At 44.3% G+C, this 21524-nt stretch overlaps 5 long non-coding RNA genes across 5 annotated transcripts in view; 2 read left to right on the plus strand and 3 right to left on the minus strand.

Annotated features, from left to right (window-relative positions):
• LOC310828489 overlaps positions 1-6637 on the minus strand; it is a 19635-nt gene extending 12998 nt beyond the window's left edge. The window contains exon 1 of the long non-coding RNA XR_014556958.1: positions 5811-6637. This is a non-coding gene — a long non-coding RNA (uncharacterized lncRNA). The remainder of the gene's footprint in view (positions 1-5810) is intronic.
• On the minus strand, positions 423-2223 carry LOC310828497. The gene is made up of 2 exons (XR_014556970.1): positions 2109-2223; positions 423-1852 (listed from the first exon to the last, which is right to left on the minus strand). It is a non-coding gene; the product is annotated as an uncharacterized lncRNA (long non-coding RNA).
• On the plus strand, positions 1767-2309 carry LOC310828525. The gene is made up of 2 exons (XR_014557001.1): positions 1767-1846; positions 2090-2309. It is a non-coding gene; the product is annotated as an uncharacterized lncRNA (long non-coding RNA).
• Positions 6638-13230: 6593 nt separating the features above from the next.
• The window catches only part of LOC310828515, a 52561-nt gene continuing 44267 nt past the window's right edge, over positions 13231-21524 (plus strand). The window contains exon 1 of the long non-coding RNA XR_014556991.1: positions 13231-13630. This is a non-coding gene — a long non-coding RNA (uncharacterized lncRNA). The remainder of the gene's footprint in view (positions 13631-21524) is intronic.
• LOC310828508 lies at positions 14264-18991 on the minus strand. The gene is made up of 3 exons (XR_014556983.1): positions 18380-18991; positions 16870-16960; positions 14264-14662 (listed from the first exon to the last, which is right to left on the minus strand). It is a non-coding gene; the product is annotated as an uncharacterized lncRNA (long non-coding RNA).

Here is a 21524-nt window from a genome sequence, read left to right on the forward strand (position 1 = left end):
TTCTTTGGCTTGCCACGCCTGCGGGCTCTCTTCCGGCCAACGCTGCCAATGACAGATCTTAAAATCTTGGTGTCGGTGAGATTCGGAAATCGCAGCACCTTGCGCCTGCTGGACCTCCTGAGCGGAGCGGGTTGTGTCTTGCTCCTCGTGAAGTAGGGTGAAATGTGAGGAGTGTTGCAAGCCGGTGCAGAGGCAGAAGGTCTGGCCGAGATGGTAGAGCACGGCTCCTCTGTCAGGGGCGTCTTCCTAACCCAGTGGAACACCAGTATCATACGCCTCTTAGATGGGTTGGACATGCTGAAGAAGGTGCTGGAGGCCCAAAGACCAGGGTGACTTCAAAGCGGAGGACGCAGCAGGCAGTTGTCTATCAATGGGGCCAAATCCAAGCAAATCTTATCTCCAGTCCTGTTAAATCGATCCAGCAATTAGGAACGTTAAATAAGGAATTAATTCCTCAGGCAGTATGAAAAGACTCTATGTGGCTTTTCAATAGCTGGGAGCTCCCAACTACTGCCACTGTTGACAGCCTGTTGCCCCTTAAATCTGCTTGAATGGGTTATGTCACAATGGTTCCTTAAGCCTTCATCAGGTGTTTGTGAGCATGAAAATGCTGTTGGGAGTTTCAGCAATGAAGGCTCAGGCATAACACACTGTTTGAAAGTCTGAACATTTCCTCTTTTTAAAAAAAATTACCAAATTTATATACCAATTTCATAATTTATATACAAATTATTAGGAGAGCAAGTTAAAAATATACTGTAGTTTATTCACTTATAGGCTAGTTTACATACTTTATTCCTTCTTATACTTCTATCCCACCTTTCCTCCACAGAGCATATACACTTTTGCCTCCACCTTCTCCATTTTATCCTGACAGCAATATTGTGAGCTAGGGCCATAGCTCAGTGGTAGAACAACTGCTTAGCATGCAGAAGGCATCAGGTTCAGTCCCCAGCATCTCCTGGTGGGACTGGGAGAGATCCTGCCTAAAATCATCATCTTCTTCTTCTTCTTCTTCTTCTTCTTCTTCTTCTTCTTCTTCTTCTTCTTCTTATTTTGTTAAAGATTTTCTTGTTGTGCATTGGATTAATAATAATAATAATAATAATAATGACCCTTCTGCCTGATAAAACTTCAACAATAAAGATTGCTTTAAATAAAGAACTGGGATTTTGGAGTTCAAAGTGGGATTTCCAAGTGCCATCTGCTAGAGTTTGCATGGGCAGCAGGATTTTCCTTGCCTTGTGTGGAGCTGGTTGTTGTTGTTTTAATGCCAGGCTGCTTCTAGGTCACTTGGAAGACGCTGTGTCTCCTTGCCCTCTTCCAACCGAGAGAGGGGTGTTTGGTCCAGTGTGTCATTTCTTAACAAGTGGCTTCCATGTGGGGAAGGATGTTCGTGTGGGTTCTGCTGCAGAGCGTGGGCAGGCAGCAGGAGAGATCCGGAGGGAAAGCCACTTTGAGAAGGAGCAGCTTGCACCCTGCACCCAAAGGCACCCCACCCCTACCTTCTCCTGGGAAGATACAGTCAGCCCAGGACGTCCATCTTCTCTCCTCCTAGGCCTTTTCACTGCTTCTCCTTCTTGCTACCCAACCTCTTTCTTCCTGCCTCTGCTCATCCAACACCCTACCCTCTGACAGTCCTGGATCACTGTGGGTCACCTCACCTGACCCACAGCAATCCGGGGCTGCCTCCATCTGATTCAGGTGAACCATGGATCCCCGAGAATAGTCCCCATTCAGTTCAGGATTCAGCCCAGTCTGGTCTACAACCACCATGTATACCTTACTAGTGAGAAAAATATTTGCATCCAGCCATCTGTTACATGACAGGCACTAAAACTGCCTGGTCTCCCTGTACAGTGGTATCTTAGGTTACATACGCTTCAGGTTACATACGCTTCAGGTTACAAATTCCCTAAGCCAGAAATAGTGCTTCAGGTTAAGAACTTTGCTTCAGGGTGAGAACAGAAATCGTGCTCTAGCAGTGCGACGGCAGCAGGAGACCCCATTAGCTAAAGTGGTGCTTCAGGTTAAGAACAGTTTCAGGTTAAGAACGAATCTCCGGAACGAATTAAGTACTTAACCCGAGGCACCACTGTACAGACAACATCACTTCTGACTCCCTGTGTTCAGTTTCTTCCAAGGGCTAACGTCAACATGCTCCGCTGATGGTTGGCTCTGCTTTGGCAATGTGATGTATCTGAGCTTTTTAACATTCTCTTGTTCAATGAACACTTAATCTACGGAGCTAATGGTACTGTACTGTGCTGATGCAGAATTAGTATTTATCAATAAACACATCGAAGGCACATTAGAGTTGTTTTATCCCAGTTTCTTAATGATGATCATTGACCATGATAACAAAGGTTAGATTTTCAGAGGAAATTTTTCTAAGAAAATGCCTGAGATTTTTCATTTTCTCTCCCCAAAATAGAAAAGGCCACTTTGCAGAATTTTCCCTTGCTACTCTCCACTAATTTTTGTGACAGCAGCCACCCTCCTCCTCTCCTACAAAGCCACGGATTGCTGATTGGTCCAGGGTATTGTTTTTTATTATTATTCATTTAATTGATACTCAAAGAAAGAAAAAAAACAAGACAAGAATACAAACAGAAGAGTAATAAAGAGAATATTAGACAATATTCCAACTCCTGAAGTCCGTGCAGGCCCGACAGGGCGGCTTCTTCTCAATCGGTTTGGCGGCCGACAGAGGCTGCCCCTCCGTGGGTTTTTCAGCCCTGGCCGTCGAGGCGGAGAAGGGGAAAGGGAAAGCGGGCGCCGGTCAGGATGTGCTGGGGCTGGGTGCCGCCATGTTGGTTGCATGCAAAGCATGCTGGGCCAGAAGGGGGAAAAGGAGGCTGAGTGTGGTTGTCAATGGCAACTCCAGTAGGCCGCTTCCCCTTTTCCCGTTTACGCTGGAGTCTTCTTTGGCTTGCCACGCTTGCGGGCTCTCTTCCGGCCAACGCTGCCAATGATAGATCTTAAAATCTTGGTGTTGGTGAGATTCGGAAATCGCAGCACCTGGCGCCTGCTGGACCTCCTGAGCGGAGCGGGTTGTGTCTTGCTCCTCGTGAAGTAAGGTGAAATGTGAGGAGTGTTGCAAGCCGGTGCAGAGGCAGAAGGTCTGGCCGAGATGGTAGAGCACGGCTTCTCTGCCAGGGGCGTCTTCATAACCCAGTGGAACACCAGTATCATGCGCCTCTTAGATGGGTTGGACATGCTGAAGAAGGTGCTGGAGGCCCAAAGACCAGGGTGACTTCAAAGCGGAGGACGCAGCAGGCAGTTCCCTCTCAATGGGGCCAAATCCAAGCAAATCTTAGCTTCAGTCCTGTTAAATCGATCCAGCAATTAGGAACGTTAAATAAGGAATTAATTCCTCAGGCAATATGAAAAGACTCTATGTGGCTTTTCAATAGCTGAGAGCTCCCAACTACTGCCACTTTTGACAGCCTGTTGCCCCTTAAATCTGCTTGAATGGGTTATGTCACAATGGTTCCTTAAGCCTTCATCAGGTGTTTGTGAGCATGAAAATGCTGTTAGGAGTTTCAGCAATGAAGGCTCAGGCATAACACACTGTTTGAGAGTCTGAACATTTCCTCTTTTAAAAAAAAAATACCAAATTTATATACCACTTTTATAATTTATATACAAATTATTTGCAGGGTAAGTTAAAAATATACTGTAGTTTATTCACTTATAGGCTAGTTTACATACTTTATTCCTTCTTATACTTCTATCCCACCTTTCCTCCACAGAGCATATACACTTCTGCCTCCACCTTCTCCATTTTATCCTGACAGCAATATTGTGAGCTAGGGCCATAGCTCAGTGGTAGAACAACTGCTTTGCATGCAGAAGGCATCAGGTTCAGTCCCCAGCATCTCCTGATGGGACTGGGAGAGATCCTGCCTGAAATCTTTTATTATTATTATTATTATTATTATTTTATTAAAGATTTTCTTGTTGTGCATTGGATTAATAATAATAATAATAATGACCCTTCTGCCTGATAAAACTTCAACAATAAAGATTGCTTTAAATAAAGAACTGGCATTTTGGAGTTCACCTATTTCCAAGTGCCATCTGCTAGAGTTTGCATGGGCAGCAGGATTTTCCTTGCCTTGTGTGGAGCTGGTTGTTGTTGTTTTAATGCCAGGCTGCTTCTAGGTCACTTGGGAGACGCTGTGTCTCCTTGCCCTCTTCCAACCGAGAGAGGGGTGTTTGGTCCAGTGTGTCATTTCTTAACAAGTGGCTTCCATGTGGGGAAGGATGTTCGTGTGGGTTCTGCTGCAGAGCGTGGGCAGGCAGCAGGAGAGATCCGGAGGGAAAGCCACTTTGAGAAGGAGCAGCTTGCACCCTGCACCCAAAGGCACCCCACCCCTACCTTCTCCTGGGAAGATACAGTCAGCCCAGGACGTCCATCTTCTCTCCTCCTAGGCCTTTTCACTGCTTCTCCTTCTTGCTACCCAACCTCTTTCTTCCTGCCTCTGCTCATCCAACACCCTACCCTCTGACAGTCCTGGATCACTGTGGGTCACCTCACCTGACCCACAGCAATCCGGGGCTGCCTCCATCTGATTCAGGTGAACCATGGATCCCCGAGAATAGTCCCCATTCAGTTCAGGATTCAGCCCAGTCTGGTCTACAACCACCATGTATACCTTACTAGTGAAAAAAATATTTGCATCCAGCCATCTCTTACATGACAGGCACTAAAACTGCCTGGTCTCCCTGTACAGTGGTATCTTAGGTTACATACGCTTCAGGTTACATACGCTTCAGGTTACAAATTCCCTAAGCCAGAAATAGTGCTTCAGGTTAAGAACTTTGCTTCAGGGTGAGAACAGAAATCGTGCTCTAGCAGCGCGACGGCAGCAGGAGACCCCATTAGCTAAAGTGGTGCTTCAGGTTAAGAACAGTTTCAGGTTAAGAACGAATCTCCGGAACGAATTAAGTACTTAACCCGAGGCACCACTGTACAGACAACATCACTTCTGACTCCCTGTGTTCAGTTTCTTCCAAGGGCTAACGTCAACATGCTCCACTGATGGTTGGCTCTGCTTTGGCAATGTGATGTATCTGAGCTTTTTAACATTCTCTTGTTCAATGAACACTTAATCTACGGAGCTAATGGTATTGTACTGTGCTGATGTCCTCATTGACTGACCATGCTGTGGAACCTTGATGCATGTGATTATTTGCCCATGCAAATACTCTCCTTTGGAGAATGAGATTCTGTGTCTATGCAGAATAGCTTATAAATAAACTTGGGATAAAGGTTGTCCCCATCACTTAACATTTCTGTACCTCCATCCTGGATATATTATTATGCTCACTGGCAACCAGGAACAGCCAGTGTGGTGAAGCAGTGGTGTGTTGCTACCCCCGTGACAGCAGGGTCATTGCTGCTTGCTGGCATGGGGCAGGGCAAGGGGGCAGCGTGACTGGGGCTGTGTGGGCACCCCAGCAGGGACCCTCCCACTGCACCCACCTAGCCCCACCTTCCTGCCCTTCCTGCCTCACATTGCCCCAGTGACACTGCTGTTGGGAGGGTAGTGGCACTGTACCATTTTGCCTTGCCAGCTGCTCCTGTTGGCATCAGACAGGTTAAACTCTTTCTTAACCACGCTGGTCTTCAACTCTTATCCCAGGCAGGGTTGTGTGTTCTGCGTTCTTTGCTCAGGAAACCGGTGCGGGGGGTGGGGAGAGGAGGAGGTGACCTACAGTCAAAATGAGGACCATCTAATTCTAATACAGGAAGTGTACTGTGCTGCAGAATATTTATAATATTCCCACATCTATTTGCTCACCAAAAAATGATTCAAGAAAAAGAATTGTTCTCCCATCTTGATTGTTCTTCTGGTGATATAAATACACTATAAGATTGTGCAAGGTCTAGGACAAACACCAAGCAACTGAGCAACCATTAGTCCTTGGCCTGCTGGATGGGCACCAGAATGTGATTCCTTTCAGCCTCACAGTCCGAAGACAACTGACAGTTGTTGGAGCTGGAGATGGGAGGGCAGGGAGCAAGTTGCCTGCAGCTGTTCCTTCTCTGGCCAGTTGGAGGGGTTCAGGCTCTTCTCCATATTGCCATGACATTCTTCCTGTCCCTCTTGGCAGCAGTCCCACTACGTTTGCTGATTTATTTAGAAGATTTCCACCCCACCCACCATTGGATCGAGCGGTCACCTTCAAACTGCCACGATGTTCTTCCTGGAAGGCGGAATGTGCAACCTCCCCATCACTCGTGGTTCCCTAGCCATTAGCAGAGAGCGGAATGTCCTTCCTTTTGGAGAAAAATCATGGGGCACATCCTCCTAAGTCCTGGCATCTGCCGTGTGGCAAGTGTGGTCCTCCAGTCCCACAAAACTTGGCACTTCTTCCTCTGTACAAAAAGCCATAAATCAGTAGCCATCAAATTAAACTTCCAGATGAATTTTAGAGTCTCGTCCCCTTTGTTTGCTCTTTGTAAAGCACTGCTTTTTCCCTTCCCACCTTCCCACACAGACAAAAAAGCTATTTCATAATTATTGGCAGGGCTGAAAGGTCCGTGATGCATCTGTTTTGTTAATTGTGGCTTCACCATCTTCGGCCTATTCTTGGGTCTGCTTCTCCCAAGTACCACAGGGAGGGTATTGAAAAGGGTATAGGCCTTTTCACTGCTTCTCCTTCTTGCTACCCAACCTCTTTCTTCCTGCCTCTGCTCATCCAACACCTCATTATCCAACACCTACATTATTGTTAGTTTGAAAAGGCTGGTTTTTCCTTTTTTATTATTCTTTTTTTAATTGATTTTCCAGAATTTTAAACAAACAAACATAAATCATAACTAAGGGAGTGCGAAGACTGCAAACAGGTTAGGGGGAGGACAGGTAAGGACGTCCCGGGCGGAGTGACACCAGGGCCGGACGTTGAGGTGCTAGGGCGCTTCTGGTTACTAGGAAGAGTGTCAGGGATGTAATCTTGAGATGTTGGGGGTGGTGCCGGAAGTGCCCTAACCCCCAGCCTGCACTGCCAATAGAATGTTTCAAAAGCAGAGAAAAGTTTTGCAAATGCCTCTGGATTGCACGGCATAGCGGGCATTTGAGAGCCCCCCTTGGGTGCCCGCCCCATTAGCGCTAGGAGAAGAAGTCTGTTGATTTCTCCCTGGAGCCATCGCACTGACCGGTTTTAGAAGGCTAGCGGGTTCAGTATTGACTACACTGGCCGATATTTGTGTACAGTGCGTATCAATTACCGTGCAGTTCAGTATTGCTTGCACTGGCTTCAATGGGGTACGATGCCAGACAGTGATTAGTTCAGTATTAACTACACTGGCCGCTAGGAGTTAAATTGCATAACGCGTATACTGCAAATGAAACGAGCTATATTTATTATTAATGTTTATTATTATTAAAAAAAATAGTTTTTAAATTTATTTATTGTTTGTTTGTTTATTATTATTATTTATTAATTAATGTTTTTAAATTTATTGTTTGTTTGTTTATTATTATTATTTATTAATTAATGTTTTTAAATTTATTTATTTATTACTTATTATTAATATTATTACTAATTATATATATAATATATATATACATATATATATATATATGTGTGTGTGTGTGTGTGTGTGTGTAATTATTTATTTATTCACTTTTATCTATTTATCTATCTATTTATTTATTTATTTATTTATTTATTTATTTATTTATTTGCACCTCCAGTAATTATCAATATGCGCCTGCTGTGACCCTTCCAGGTAGGCAAGCTAGTTGAAGGCATACAGGCTAATTCAAAATTTCACGTTCAATCACCTAGAAGTACTTAACTGAGCGCTCAAGTCTGGGCAAGCTACTTCTTTTCAATTACCAGCCTATTCAGTTTAATCAGATATCAATCACCTGTGCTGCTAATATATAATGCAATATCCAGTTCCGGACAATTCCTCCCTCCGGAGTAATAGTCAACACTTAAATGCAACTTATCAGCCCTCCAAACCGCTTCACAAAAATGCCCTCAAAGCACCTTATATTGCCAATCAAGCAAGGACGCCTTACTGCGATCACTGCCTTACGGCGCTTGCTGCGTTTACAGTCAAACTGGGCACACAGCCAAAGCGCTTTTTACCGTTGCCCTTATGCCTACTCAATATTATATAGAATATGAGCCCCCTGTGCCAAGAGAAACTTTATGAAGAACTGAATGTAACCCCAGCCAAACTCCTTGAGTTATGCTCAATGCAACGAGGAGCGCCCCCCCCCCCAGTTCAATAGATGTGCTCCTACTGCTCCCCGGCGCGCTTTCTGTCCGCTAACTTACCAAAAGTGCTATTAAAATCCTCTTTAATAAGGGGGGGGGGATGCTTCTTCAAATTGAACTCGGGCTCTGGTAAATGACCCCCCCAAAGGTGGCCCGGTGATTTAGGAAGCGGGCGGGAAGGCGAGTAGGCACCAATTTGTTGCACCGCTCTGAAGTCGGGCTGGGGGATGCCTCATGTAAGATGGCCGCCAAAAGGAATACCACATGGTCTCGCAAAATGGCTGCTCAATGCAGCGGTAACCACGGCAACTGCTAAGAAATTCTAAACCAACCAAGATCTAACCAAGGGCTTTATCAGATCACAATGGTATTCTGATGACCATGCCAGGCTATGTGATGCGACACTACATCACATAGAAATTGTTAATAAGGGAATATGTTCCCTACAAGAATTTTTCAACCTCGACCTTAATAAAGGAACAGATCTAAATATGGTTTGGGATGCCAGTAAGGCGGTAATGAGAGGCTTTTTAATCAAACAAAGTGCATGCAAAGTGCATCCACACCCACCTCCACACACCACGGAAGCTCGAATTTTGCTAGCCCAAAGATGGAAAATGAGCGAGATCCCTAGTAAGGAAGACTGGCAACTTAAGATGATAGAATTTGCAGAAGCAGCAGAGGGCAAGAAGAATATTTATTCAAAGAGGAGTGGAAAAATTTTACTGAATATTTAGAAAACAATTGTGTACAATTGAAAATGCTGGTAGTGTTTGGAAAAATTCAACTATGGTAAATATTTGAAGGATGTAAAATGGAGAAATGATTAGATTTGCTATAGTAAAATATGCAGGAATGATGATAAGTAAAATGAACCTTGAAAGGGGAAGGAGGGAAGTCAATTGTTACATCATATTATGTAAAATGTTTATTTTGAGATGTATAAACTGAAAAATTAATAAAAATTGTTTTTTTCAAAAATGCTAAATAATTTTATTTCGTTTTTAACAGGATGGGGAACGGATGTATGTAGGAAGACACTCTCGGGAGATTTATGCCTTTGCAAAAGGCACCCAAAGTTCATCTTGTGTCAATCTCCTCGTCCCACATGGCGGCGTCAGGCAGCTTCATGTTTTACCACATGAAATCGAGGAACGTGGAGGCCTGCAGTAACCGGCCCAGCCTCTGGAAGTGTTGTTCTGTGTATGGTAGGAGAGACTCCACAGCTGCTTTGATCCCTTCGTATTGCAAGAGGCTCTCTGGCGTCTCATGCTTGAGGAGGGTTTCCACCACTGCCTGAGCCTCGAGGTAGTTCCGCGAGTTTGTGTTCCACGTGATGGAAAACTTCAGCACAGCCTCTTTCTGGTCTTTCCAAAGCTTCAGGAGGTTCTTTCCCAAGTCTTCTTTTCCATTAGCCTCCTTAAGAATAGCAGGTCCGACTGCTTCCTCTGATCCCGTATCCAACTCCTGAAGTCCGTGCAGGCCCGACAGGGTGGCTGCTTCTTATTCGGTTCGGCAGCCGGCAGAGGCTGCCCCTCCACGGTTTTTAGCCCTGGCTGTCGAGGCGGAGAAGGGGAAAGGGAAAGCGGGTGCCGGTCGGGACGTGCTGGGGCTGGGCAACGCCATGTTGGGTGTGCGCAAAGCATGCTGGACCAGAAGGGGCACTACCATCTTTCCAGCTCGCACAAGATAATTTAGAGGCTGATTATGGGAGTATATCAGCCTCCCTTCTTCTTCCCAGGGGGTGGGAAGGTGCTGCCTCGCCCGCGGTTGCCCATAAATCACCCCTGAGTTTGAAAGGAGGAGGGGGTGGGGGCACTGGGCGGAAAGCCCTTGAGCGAGCTTTGGAGCTCCCGGGCGCCTCTTTCAAGAGCGAAACTAATTGCATTGCTTAAGATAAATTAATTGGAGAAAGTAAATGCACATGTTCCGAGTGAAGTCAGGGGTGTATTATCTGCTAAATAAATCTGCTACTGAGAAGATAAGAGTGATGGGATGGAATGAACAGAAGACTACATCAAAGAATTACAGCCATGTCGGTATGTTGAACAGAATGGAAAGGTGGGGGGGGCTTTCTTTTTCATTATGATTCAACTAACAACCCCCCCCCCAGAAGAACCGTCACAATGACTGATAGCAAATGAGACTGGAAAATAAACTATGGAAACAAAAATATTAACAAAAGGTTTTATTTTGTGGAAGATCTGGAAAGAAGAGAGGCTTTCTTGTGGCGTAGTTATTACTGAGATCCGCCATTATGAGACAGACTTTGTTGAGAGATTTACAGACAAAGGGGGGGGGGGTGAGCCACTGTTCTGTTATCAGGTTTGGATCGTAAATTTGAATGGGCAATAACCCCCCTGGAAAGGCTGATTTATTGTGCAACTGGTCTGGGAAAATTAAGGAGCAGGTGCCTAGACTGTATTTCATCGGAATTGACTAAAATGGCGCCGGCCGCTTGAGCAGGACTTTTGGACCTTTGGATTAGCATGAGATGAATAACGGGAGAACATTACAAAGTTCACACAGAAACATAAACAAGGTGGTTGTTGTTTTTTCAACTCGCTTGTGGAAACAACTTGGAGATTATTAAGAAGAAAAACGATAACAAGGAGATGGGAAGAAGGGACTTGTGAATATCAAAGCAGCAGAAATATGAGATGATTGGAACCCTACCGAACTCGTAGCATGGGTACCCCCACAAAAATTTAAAATTCGGTTAAATATTTGGACTTTGTGATATGTATTGGTATAATTTGGAATAATTAATATGAAATTATTGGTTTGTTAAATGGAAATTTAATAAAAATTATTTACAAAAGAGAGAGAGAGAGTTTGTCAATGGCAACTCCAGTAGGCCGCTTCCCCTTTTCCTGTTTCCGATGGAGTCTTCTTTTGCTTGCCACCCCTGCGGGCTCTCTTCCAGCCAATGCTGCCAATGACAGATCTTAAAAGCATGGGGTCGGTGAGATTCGGAAATCGCAGACCTTGCGCCTGCTGGACCTCCTGAGTGGAGCAGGTTGTGTCTTGCTCCTCGTGAAGTAGGGTGAAATGTGAAGAGTGTTGCAAGCCAGTGTAATGATGATCATTGATAATGATAACAAAGGTTAGATTTTCAGAGGAATTTTTTCTAAGAAAATGACTGGGATTTTTTATTTTCTCTCCCCAAAAGAGAAAAGGCCACTTTGCAGAATTTTCTCTTACTACTCTCCACCATTTTTTGTGACAGCAGCCACCCTCCTCCTCTCCTACAAAGCCATGGATTGCTGACTGGTCCAGGGTATTACTTTTTATTATTATTTATTAATTGATATTAAAAAAAAGAAAAAGACAAGAATACAAACAGAACAGTAATAAAGACAATATTAGACACTATTCCAACTCCTGAAGTCCGTGCAGGCCCGACAGGGCGGCTTCTTCCTATTCGGTTTGGCGGCCGGCAGAGGCTGCCCCTCCGTGGGTTTTTCAGCCCCAGCTGTCGAGGTGGAGAAGGGGAAAGGGAAAGCGGGTGCCGGTCGGGACGTGCTGGGGCTGGGCGTCGCCATGTTGGGTGCGCGCAAAGCATGCTGGGCCAGAAGGGGGAAAAGGAGGCTGAGAGTGGTTGTCAATGGCAACTCCAGTAGGCTGCTTCCCCTGTTCCCGTTTACGCTGGAGTCTTCTTTGGCTTGCCACGCCTGTGGGCTCTCTTCCGGCCAATGCTGCCAATGACAGATTTTAAAATCTTGGTGTCGGTGAGGTTTGGAAATCGCAGCACCTTGCGCCTGCTGGACCTCCTGAGCGGAGCGGGTTGTGTCTTGCTCCTCGTGAAGTAAGGTGAAATGTGAGGAGTGTTGCAAGCCGGTGCAGAGGCAGAAGGTCTGGCCGAGATGGTAGAGCACGGCTCCTCTGTCAGGGGCGTCTTCCTAACCCAGTGGAACACCAGTATCATACGCCTCTTAGATGGGTTGGACATGCTGAAGAAGGTGCTGGAGGCCCAAAGACCAGGGTGACTTCAAAGCGGAGGACGCAGCAGGCAGTTCCCTATCAATGGGGCCAAATCCAAGCAAATCTTAGCTCCAGTCCTGTTAAATCGATCCAGCAATTAGGAACGTTAAATAAGGAAATAATTCCTCAGGCAGTATGAAAAGACTCTATGTGGCTTTTCAATAGCTGGGAGCCCCCAACTACTGCCACTTTTGACAGCCTGTTGCCCCTTCACTCTGCTTGAATGGATTATGTCACAATGGTTCCTTAAGCCTTCATCAGGTGTTTGTGAGCATGAAAATGCGGTTGGGAGTTTCAGCCATGAAGGCTCAGGCATAACACACTGTTTGAAAGTCTGAACATTTCCTATTTTTTAAAAAAAATACCAAATTTATATACCACTTTCATAATTTATATACAAATTATTTGCAGAGTAAGTTAAAAATATACTGTAGTTTATTCACTTATAGACTAGTTTACATACTTTATTCCTTCTTATACTTCTATCCCACCTTTCCTCCACAGAGCATATACACCTCTGCCTCCACCTTCTCCATTTTATCCTGACAGCAGTATTGTGAGCTAGGGCCATAGCTCAGTGGTAGAACAACTGCTTAGCATGCAGAAGGCATCAGGTTCAGTCCCCAGCATCTCCTGGCGGGACTGGGAGAGATCCTGCCTGAAATCTTTTTTAAAAAATTATTATTATTTTATTAAAGATTTTCTTGTTTTACAGTAGTATGTGTAATGTGTCTCGTATTTTTTCCATGTAACATTTGTTTCACAACAGTTTCATTTGTTGAGACATTGGAGAGGGGAGGTGTGGAGGGGGGGATATAGGGGGGTCGGGTAGCGATGTTTCTATTTTGCTTAATGTATGTAGGGTTTGGTGTCAGCGTTGCTCGTGCAGGTTCTCTGCTGTTCATTTGTGTTCCTTTGGTGGTGAGAGAGGTTGGGGTTGGCCTAGGGTGTGGTTGTTTGTTTGTGATTGGCTATGGTTACCTTTGTTTTCGTGTGTGAGTGGGGTGGGTGCGTGGGTGTTTTGGATCAGGTTAGCCATATTGATTTGTATACTGTTGGTGGATTATTGTCATTGTCTTGTTGGGCTGTATATGTGATAAAGGGGAGCCATAACGGGGTGAAGGTGTCTTCTTCTATTTGTCCCCGTGTCAGTTTCAGTTTATTGGTTAATTTTTCTAGTAGGGCTGTTTCCTTTACTATTTGGTACCATTGGTCCATGCTTACTCCTGACAGGTCTCTCTAGTGTCTGGTTATGGTGTTTCTGGCTGCTAAAAGTTCGTTTTGCTGGGCTGTGAAGCGGCATGCCCCTTGCAGAAGTTTAAAGAACTGGTTTCTCCTGTTGTACCAGAGGAATGGCAAGCAGAATGTAACAGTTAATGTAGGACGGCATCGTAAATGAGAGGTAAGATAGGGTTGAAACAAACATGTGTAAAACGGATGTGTCATGTTTCAACGTTCCAGCTTGACCTTCCTCTCAAAATCATAATAATTAGAGGGGCTGGACTGTTTGAGGTTCGAGGCTTTAGGAATGCAGCTTTTACCCCCCACCTTCATCCTGCTCCACCCTCGAGACACTGGAAAGCAGACTTCTCTGTTATCCTGGGAACTGTAGTTTGTTAAGGCTGTGGGGAATTGTAGCTTTGTGAGGGGTAAAATGCAATTCCCAGTGTACTTTGGAGGACGTCACTGTTGGGAGGAAAGCTACAACAATTGTTACCTAAAAAGGAGACAAGGCAGAAGACGTAAAGGCAGCCTATTCTCCCTCCTTACTGATTCCTACTTTTTTAGTAAATACCTATTAGTAAAAAAAATCACTTCCTTTCAGGCTTCAATTCCTTCATGCATCTTCTCCAAGTTTATTTGGAGTCAATATGTCAACTAGTGTTGATTTCTTCTTAAACAATTTCTGTTACCCACTTTGCCACAAGTGCTTTCCAGGTAGTTAACAAAATGCAAGAAGTACCTTCGCCACCCCAGTTATCCTTAAACAACCCTATGAAGTGGGCTAGACTGTGTGGCTGGCCCAAGGTGAGTCAGTGTGCTTAATGGGAAGATGGAGGATTTGAACCCAGGTCTCCCTGGTCCTAGTCCTGCACGCTAACCAATACATCACCCTGGCTCTCATGTACTATAGATGGACATAGATCTAAAAGGAATGCAAATGTATACATAACATATAATGACTATCTGCATATTTCCCAAATATATGTTTCTAAATTTTGGCAGTGTTTTTGACCTTTCTGGATGTTGCTGTTATCTCTCATCTTCTACCAGGATGAAAAGGAAAGTCAAATGAAGGGCAAATCAGCAAATTAACATCCTCAGGAAGGAAACTGGAGAGCAAATAAGTTGTGGGACATCAGGAGCACTACATGACTGTTGGTGCTTTCATGCGGTCCTCCTCATCAACATTTTCTTCTTCCCAGTGATGATTCTAATCAAATAAAAATCAGGCAAATAGTTGCAATAAATTAGTTTGAGCAAACACCACCAACTGCCACGTCATTTGCAAGTTAATGTGTATTTATACGCTGCTGAACTGTAAATTCTTGGGGTCGGGAAAGCGTCTGGGGGTTGGGGGGGGGGACAAAGATCTATTTTGCAACGTTACTGACAAATATAAGGGTTAGGCTAAAGCATTCCCTTTTTTATAAATTTTTTATTGAGTTTTCACATTTTATATAGACATGACAAACACACAAAGACACAGACAAACATGTAGAATTTCAAATTCTTACTTTCATAACCACATTCTCTGACTTCCCCGCGTCCCCCCTTCATGCATCCTAGTTCCAATAATTAGTTCAGCAAGTTCTTATCTCCTTTCTTTACAATATTAGTGTCATTTAAAAAAAACAACTTAGTTCTTCTTAGTTATCCAATTTTAACTTATACAGATCCATTATAATCATTACATCCTTTCCAAAGGTCGACCTGAATTCCCTTCCAACAATTTCTCAATTATCATATTATTAACTGAACATAATAACTAGACATAAAAATCATAACCTTCTAAAAGAACTCTCACCCCCCCCCCCCTCTTTCCAGGTTTCGATCCCCCAAAGAGGTGTCCATAATATCAGTTCTTAGCCTGGATTTCTCACGTCCGAGGCCTTCAAATCTCTATCAGTCCCTCTTCGTTGGTTTTGTTGGTAATCTTTTATGCTGGCCACCAAGTCTCGAAGGAGCTCTATCCCAATAAGATCAGTGTTTCTTCCAACCAGCCCTCCATATTCGAAAGCGGAGCCCCGATCCTATTTCTTACTTCTTTTAAGTCCAAATAATCCGAATGTCCCAAAAGCTCCCTCTTTCATCTTGCACAAATTCGTAATCCATAGTTCTTTCAATCCCCCCATAAGGGGATCTCTATCTTCTTCATCCTTGCTTTTCAACCAGATTCTCATTGTCCATATCTTATTTTCTTTGTATTCCCCATTTGTAGGTTTTTGGTTGGCCTTTTCCTCCTGAAATATCTCCGCTCCTCCTTCCCTCTCCTCTGACTCTGAAAATATCTCTTCTGGCTCAGCTGCAGAATTTTCTTTTGTCACGTCTTCTGGTTCAGCTGCAGAGTTTTCTTTTGTCAAGTCCTTAACACAGACAACAGGATTGCTTACTTTAGAATTCAAGGTCACAATCATTGTAGCCATAGCTGTGCTCTGGTCTTGAAGTTTTCCCACAAGAAAGAACATTTTTTCCAACTCGGCCTGTAATTTTCCATCTGCAGCCATTGTAGTGCCCCAGAATCCCCCCTAGAGGCATTCTTGTTACTTAGTAATCCTTCTCCAGCAATCAATTACTATTACTTATTTCTTCATTGTTTCCAACAACTTTAAATCAAATGTAACCCATCTGGTCTGCAAAATAGGTAACAGATTTTTTCTAGCTTAAACAGTTCGTTTGACAGCTCGTTTGACAGCTGTCAAACTACTTCTGTCTCCTCAACAGGCTCACTCGCGGATCGCTCCCGGGTCTGGGGGGGGGGTTACACATCAACTTCTAAGATTCAGTTCTTAACCTCCAGCTCAAAACTTCTAATGTCAATTGTGGAATTAATAACTTTTATCTCACACAGAGAAAGGTAGTCTCTCCACCTTAGTTATCCGGTTCTTGCTTTAAGTGTCTGTAAAAAGGGGGGTGCGGACTTCCTTTTTAACACTCCCCCGATCGTACCAAATTCAAAAAGAAAGAAATTTTCAAGTCCAAATTCCGTACTACTCACGGGTTATTTCTTTTTGAGTCCAAATATTCAAGGAAAATATTCAATTAAAAACTCTGCATTATTAATTTACGCTGCGCGTCAGTTTATTTCCTTGACATCTGACAGGAGGGCATTCTTCAGGGCGGGTGCCACTACCAAGAAGGCCCTCTGCCTGGTTATCTGTAACCTCACTTCTAGGTGTATCTGAAGAAGTGTGCATGCACACGAAAGCTCATACCAAGAACTAACTTAGTTGGTCTTTAAGGTGCTACTGGAAGGAAATTTTTTTGTTTTGACTATGGCAGACCAACACGGCTACCTATCTGTAACTCACTTCTAGCATTGAGGGATCCACCAGAAGGCCCTCAGAGCTGGACCTCAGTGTCCGGGCTGAACAATGGGGGTGGAGACGCTCCAATAATCTTTTTCAGAAACCCATTTACCTATTTCATGCACAAATCCTGTATTCTTCAAGCACCGCTTTCATTTATTGAGCTTTGGATCGGCCAGAAGGTTTGAATTCTGACAACACATCTAGTGCAGTAAACAATGGATACAGATCATTCATGGGAGCTGGGCAGGGGGCAGGCAACCTGCCAGAAACAATAAAGGGAAAACATTGGGAAAGGAGGACTGTGCCACCAGGACAATTTGTACAGGATCTCAGCTTATCACTGCAGCTCTGTTCAGTTCCTACAGCTTTGAAGTGCCTGATCCCATGCCAGCTGCAAAGGCTGTGCCAGCTCCCTCCCTCCCTATGTCAAAGAAGATGTGTGGGTGGGGAGAGAAACATATTGTTGCTTGACACCCCAATCACTGAGTGGAGTGAGATTCCAGACACTTTCCCAGGGTTCATGTTTCCTTCGGAATGAGGTACAGCAGAGACTGTGGTGTCTTTATGATATATGGTTTATTTACACATATATGCAACCTGAGCTTACAATGGAGGAGCTCACGGCATCAACACTCCCAAAGGGTCTTGCTTCTCCCATTGCCACAGCCTTGGACTGAAGCAGAAATCGAGGGTCCATGCTTAGGGTCATTACAAAGAAGTTGGCCTGACTATTCCAGCAATGGAATCATTCCTGGATCCAGCAATTAGAAGGGACTCAGATGTACAGCCCATAGCCGTCAAGGGGGAAAGTTGACAGTTATGGTACAGCCTAACCCTGCAAAACAACAACAGCAATTCACAACAATTCCAATGGTTTGCCCTGCTGGCTTTGTCAACCTGTCCTTTTTTAATGCATATTTTTTCATAATACTGATAGCCTTGAACTTGTTAATGTCTTTCACCAGCATTTTCCAAATTTCTGACAGCCTTCAACTTTTTGAGGTTGTAAAAGCATTTTGGCTCTAGTGTGCAAATAATTCAGATTCTAACTTCCTGAATTCAGTAGTGGCACAACAACTATTAAAGATGCTCTTTCCTTCTCTCTGTGGTGGCTTTTATTTACATGGATGTTGCCACCCTTCCCCCTCCCTTTAGATTTCTCAAACGGAAGTCATTTATATAGGGGCGGGGGGGTGCAGCAGGTAGTTAAAATTTTCAAGGGGTCATAAACTTGTATTGCGCTCTATAAACAACTTCCTCTGTTCTTCTGAAAAAGTGGTATCAATATATCCATATTGAAAAATATTCCTGAAGTACTCAAGAAGTTGCTACTGTTTTTCCAGCAATAGAATTTGCAGGGAAAGAATCTGCATACTTGTATACTTTTGAATTCAGACACTTCTGTATTCTACTAATTACAGAAACCAATAAGTTTATCCTATCAAAAAACAATCATGGTCTTTTCATGATTAACCTGGGTGTGGGGTATTTAATATGGAGAATAACGGGACCCCTTTGGGCCATAATGAATGACCCCAATGAAGCATGTAGAACAAATGTACATATTGATTGGGTGTGCACAAATATCTAAACTGACTAAACTGTGAAAAAGAACTTACTCACTAGATGTCACTCTACTCCTTCAAATCTCAGATTGTGGTTAAGTCAGCCGGGGATGTTTTTCACTGTAAGTCAGAATCTCCACTCAAATAAACAAGGAATATTGGGTGTTGTGTTGGAGGGGATGCCAGGAAACAGGGAATTATGTTCACATGTGGTGGGGGTGTAAATATGTACAATATTATTATTTTTTGGCAAGGGGTGTTTAAGGAGATAACAGAAATCATTGAGTTAAAGCTGACCAAAGGTCCAGAGGTAGCATTATTATCAATTTACGACGGGTGGAAGGTTCACAGGCTATGAAGGACTTGCTCACAAATTTATTGACAGCTGCATGAATTATTATAGCTAGGAAGTGGAAGGGGCAAGCAGAATATAAAATGGAAGAATGGTATAAAGAGATCTGGGATATAGCTATTAATGATAAATTAACATGTGCCATTAAGGTAAGATGGGGAATATGCAGGTGAAATTATTTTGAGGAGATATGGAGGGTGTCTGTAGAATTTGTACTGTTAAAACGGAAAGGGATCAAATCATCGCAAGAGGTGTTGAAATTTTGGGAGGTTGGATAGTTTCAATGGAATGGTCTCGGTGGTGGAGTGAACATTTTTATTCTTATTTATTTATAATTATTACGTTGTCAAAATAAATAACAGTTTTTAAAAACCCACAAAAAATAGGGGGGGGGAAATATTCTCCACTTTCCCCCCTTTCATAACATAATCAAATATATGTTCTCCTGTGTTTTCCCTGCGCTTTTTCCAGTCTCTTTGGAGAACTCACAAAGCCTCGGTTGTTTTGGTAGGTGGGGTGGAAAACTGATCAATAGCAGTATGATTGCTGCAGGGGTAGATTTTTTTTGGCAAGGTAGTTCCACCCTTTCTGAAGGGGCGTAGTTTTGACATGCGCACCTTGATCCAAACGATTCCAAGGTGCTCCAGTTCAGGGGAACAGATTTGGGGACGGAAAGTAGCCTGTTGGTTCCTGCTTAATTGTTTTGGAGGCTATGTGAAAAACCCTTCTTACCTGAACAGCTAACCCTTGAATCATCAACCTTGGGGGGAGGATGGATCTAAGGAGCTACCTGACCACAACTGCAGTAAGGTTCCTCATTGCAGCCTGGCTTAGGCATGTTTCCTGCAAAGTAAGTCCTAATGAGTTCAAAGGATCTAACTACAGTTTCCAAAGAGTAGTAAAGGTAAAGGGACCCTTGACCATTAGGTCCAGTCGCGGACAACTCTGGGGTTGCGGAGCTCATCTCGCTTTATTGGCCAAGGGAGCCGGCGTACAGCTTCCGGGTCATGTGGCCAGCATGACTAAGCCACTTCTGGCAAACCAGAGCAGCGCACAGAAACGCCGTTTACCTTCCCATCGGAGCGGTACCTATTTATCTACTTGCACTTTGAGGTGCTTTCAAACTGCTAGGTTGGCAGGAGCAGCGACCGAACAATGGACGCTCACCCCGTCACGGGGATTCAAACCGCCGACCTTCTGATCGGCAAGTCCTACGCTCTGTGGTTTAACCCACAGTGCCACCCGTGTCCCTTCCAAAGGGTAGTAGTCAACTACATTTTACTCAGAGTAGACCAATTGAAATTAAGGATCAGGTAAATTAATTTCAGTAGGTCTGAGTAGCATTTAGTTGAATGCCACCCAGGGAATCTTACCTTAAAGATAACCAAATTTATTATGGCATAAGAAGAGAGTACGGTCCATTTCATTAGATGCATCAAATGCTATTCTGAGTTTCGGGGGGGGGGGGTGTACACGCACACTCACACACGGCTTGTGGAGATAAGCACGCAAACGTAGTGAGAGGACTTTGGTATAACAGTTGGTTCTGTGGCCGGCCCTACCATTGGGCAGAACAAAGCAACCACCTCAGCCAACGATTATGATGAGTGGGGTGAAGTGTTGGTGGGCAAGGGCTATGAGGAACTTAAATAACTTTTTTTCTCACTTGCCTTTATATTTTTAACTATATGCTCCTCAGATTCGTTGGGCAAAGCTCCCACCTTTGACATGAAGCATTCTTGCTTCTTCTCCTCTCCTTGAAACCTTGAACCTAGGAAGAGCCTGTGTACGTTACGGCTGTACATTACTTTAACAAGAGCAAACACGCTCAGTGGGAGAGGTAAGGCAAAGAGCAGCCACCATTATGGGCAACTAACTCATTACCTCAGAAAGTTTGGGTATGCCCAATGTTACCTTTCTGTACGGCCCTGAACCTTTAAGTGCAGGCTGGTAGTGAGGCTTCCCTTAAACTTTCAAAATGGGTTATCAATTTCCCCAGCACTGTAAGTTCCCCTCTTTTTTTGGTTGATATCTTTTTTGTCATAAAGGGCTCCACATTTTAGTTCCTGAGCATGACAACTTTTGAGAAAACTGCTGTGGAGCTGAGGTAAATGTGAAGAAGTTGTTTCTGCTCCTGTCGGCATGAAGCTCAAGCTTCAGGAGGCCACATCTCAAAAGACATTTCGGTGGAAAGATTGTGCTATATGTTATTAATTTCATGACACTTCTGTAAATGATATCATTTTTGTGAAATCCATATTGTGAGTCATTTTGGACTCACAGCTGTCCATGGAGGCACAGGTCAATTCTGTGTCCAGGGCAGCTGTCTACCAGCTCCATCTGGTACGTAGGCTGAGACCCTATCTGCCTGTGGACTGTCTCGCCAGAGTGGTGCATGCTCTGGTTATCTCCCACTTGGACTACTGCAATGCACTCTACGTGGGGCTACCTTTGAAGGTGACTCGGAAACTACAACTAATCCAGAATGCGGCAGCTAGACTGGTGACTGGGAGCGGCCGCTGAGACCATATAACACCGGTCTTGAAAGACCTACATTGGCTCCCAGTACGTTTCCGAGCACAATTCAAAGTGTTGGTGCTGACCTTCAAAGCCCTAAACGGCCTCGGTCCAGTATACCTGAAGGAGTGTCTCCATCCCCATCATTCTGCCCGGACACTGAGGTCCAGCACCGAGGGCCTTCTGGCGGTTCCCTCACTGCGAGAAGCAAAGCTTCAGGGAACCAGGCAGAGGGCCTTCTCGGTAGTGGCGCCCGCCATGTGGGACGCCCTTCCAGCAGATGTCAAAGCGATAAACAACTACCTGACATTCAGAAGACATCTTAAGGCA

This window comes from Podarcis gaigeae, assembly GCF_964106915.1.
Source record: "Podarcis gaigeae genome assembly, chromosome: 12".
In the NCBI taxonomy this organism is placed as follows: domain Eukaryota; kingdom Metazoa; phylum Chordata; class Lepidosauria; order Squamata; family Lacertidae; genus Podarcis; species Podarcis gaigeae.